We start from the raw sequence: 3,205 nt of genomic DNA on the forward strand, positions 1-3,205 counted from the left end.
ACGTTTCTTACCTACGCAAAACCACAACGTGATATGCCAATTGCTATTTACCCTTCATAAGGACCCTTTTCATCGAATCCGATCCGACTAAAGTGGGAGAGACAGACACCCGCTAGCCACCTTATGCAACTAGTGCATGTCAGTCGGTGGAACCAGTCTCACGTAAGAGTACGTGTAAGGTCGGTCCGGGCCGCTTCATCCCACGATGCCGCCGAATCAAGATTGGACTAGTAACGGTAAGCATATTGAACAAAATCAACGCCCACAACTACTTTGTGTTCTACTCGTGCATAGAAACTACGCAGAGACCTAGCTCTGATACCACTGTTGGGGAACGTAGCAGAAATTCAAAATTTTCCTACGTGTCACCAAGATCTATCTATGGAGAGACTAGCAACGAGGGGAAGGAGAGTGCATCTACATACCCTTGTAGATCGCTAAGCGGAAGCGTTCAACTGAACGGGGTTGATGGAGTCGTACTCGTCGTGATTCAAATTACCGATGACCAAGTGCCGACCGCACGGCACCTCCGCGTTCAACACACGTACAGCCCGGTGACGTCTCCCACACCTTGATCCAGCAAGGAGAGAGGGAGAGGTTGAGGAAGACTACATCCAACAGCAGCACAACGGCATGGTGGTGGTGGAGGAGCGTGGCAATCCTACAGGGCTTCGCCAAGCACCACGGGAGAGGAGAAGAACTTGGGAGAGAGGGAGGGCTGCACCAAAGGCAAAGGTGTGTCTCAAGAGGCCCTCCTACCCTCACTATATATAGGGATCCCAAAGGGGGGATGCGCCAGCCCTAGGAGATCCAATCTCCTAGGGGGCGGCGGCCAGGGGAGGAGTCCTTCCCCCCCAAGGCACCTAGGAGGTGCCTTCCCCTTCTGGGACTCTTCCTTTAGGGTTTCCCCAGGCGCATGGGCCTCTTGGGGCTGGTGCCCTTGGCCCATGTAGGCCAAGGCGCACCCCCTACAGCCCATGTGGCCCCCGGGGGCAGGTGGCCCCACCCGGTGGGCCCCCGGGACCCTTCCGGTGGTCCCGGTACAATACCGATGACCCCGAAACTTGTCCCGATGGCCGAAACAGGACTTCCTATATATAAATCTTTACCTCCGGACCATTCCAGAACTCCTCGTGACATTCGGGATCTCATCCGGGACTCCGAACAACATTCGGTAACCACATACAAGCTTCCTTTATAACCCTAGCGTCATCGAACCTTAAGTGTGTAGACCCTACGGGTTCGGGAGACATGCAGACATGACCGAGACGTTCTCCGGTCAATAACCAACAGCGGGATCTGGATACCCATGTTGGCTCCCACATGTTCCACGATGATCTCATCAGATGAACCACGATGTCAAGGACTCAATCAATCCCGTATACAATTCCCTTTGTCTAGCGGTATTGTACTTGCCCGAGATTCGATCGTCGGTATCCCTATACCTTGTTCAATCTCGTTACCGGCAAGTCTCTTTACTCGTTCCGTAACACATCATCCCGTGATCAACTCCTTGGTCACATTGCGCATATGATGATGTCCTACCGAGTGGGCCCAGAGATACCTCTCCGTTTACACGGAGTGACAAATCCCAGTCTCGATTCGTGCCAACCCAACAGACACTTTCGGAGATACCTGTAGTGCACCTTTATAGTCACCCAGTTACGTTGTGACGTTTGATACACCCAAAGCATTCCTACGGTATCCGGGAGTTGCACAATCTCATGGTCTAAGGAAATGATACTTGACATTAGAAAAGCTTTAGCATACGAACTACACGATCTTTGTGCTAGGCTTAGGATTGGGTCTTGTCCATCACATCATTCTCCTAAGGATGTGATCCCGTTATCAACGACATCCAATGTCCATGGTTAGGAAACCGTAACCATCTATTGATCAACGAGCTAGTCAACTAGAGGCTTACTAGGGACATGGTGTTGTCTATGTATCCACACATGTATCTGAGTTTCCTATCAATACAATTATAGCATGGATAATAAACGATTATCATGAACTAGGAAATATAATAATAACCAATTTATTATTGCCTCTAGGGCATATTTCCAACAATAATCTCCCACATTTGATCTTTGGACCAGGTCTGAGCGGGGTACCGAACAACAGCAAATCGAGATTGGAGCACACCAAATGCCCGCTCGACATCCTTCATGCAAGCCTCCTGAAGCTTCGCAAACCAGGCATTCTTGCCTCCTGCCACAGGGTTTGAGATCGTCTTCACAAATGTCGACCATCTCAGATAGATGCCGTCAGCTAGATAGTACCCCTTGTTGTATTGGTGCCCATTGATCTCGAAGTTCACTGGAGGAGAATGGCCCTCAACAAGCTTGGCAAAAATAGGAGAGCACTGCAGCACATTAATGTCATTGTGAGTTCCTGGCATACCAAAGAAGGAGTGCCAAATCCAGAGGTCCTGTGTGGCTACCGCCTCAAGCACCACACTGCAACCGCCTTTGGCGCCTTTGTACATCCCCTGCCAACCAGATGGGCAATTCTTCCATTTCCAATGCATGCAGTCGATTCTTTCAAGCATCCCAGGAAATCCTCTTGCTGCATTCTGGGCTAGGATCCGAGCAGTGTCTTCCGCATTGGGTGTTCTCAAGTATTGTGGCCCAAACACTGCCACCACTGCCCGACAGAACTTGTAGAAACACTCTATGCTGGTGGACTCGGCCATGCGCCCATAGTCGTTGAGTGAATCACTGGGAGCTCCATATGCAAGCATCCTCATCGCTGTCATGCACTTCTGGATGGAGGTGAATCCAAGAGCGCCAGTGCAATCCATCTTGCACTTGAAGTAGTTGTCGAACTCCCGGATGGAATTCACAATCCTGAGGAAGAGCTTTCAGCTCATCCGATAACGGCGTCGAAATGTTCTCTCGCCATGAAGTGGAGCATCGGCAAAGTAGTCGGAGTAGAGCATGCAGTAGCCTTGGAGACGATGTCGGTTCTTTGCTTTCATCCGCACCGGCGCCGAGCCACCTCGCCGCGGCTTTTCATTGCTCGCCAGCAACTGGGCGAGGGCGGCGAGCACCATGAGATGCTCTTCTTCCTGGACGTCGGCCGCGGCTTCCTCCTCCAGCAGCGCGGCGAGCTCTTCCTCCTCATCCGAGTCCATCGCCGAGGCAGGCAAAACGCCGAACACCTTGCGCTCGGTGGGCGTGTACCCGCCGTTAAACCGTGCCTC

The sequence above is a fragment of the Triticum urartu genome, chromosome 1A (genome assembly GCF_056163025.1).
Source record: "Triticum urartu cultivar PI428250 chromosome 1A, HENAU_Tu73, whole genome shotgun sequence".
Lineage (NCBI taxonomy): Eukaryota > Viridiplantae > Streptophyta > Magnoliopsida > Poales > Poaceae > Triticum > Triticum urartu.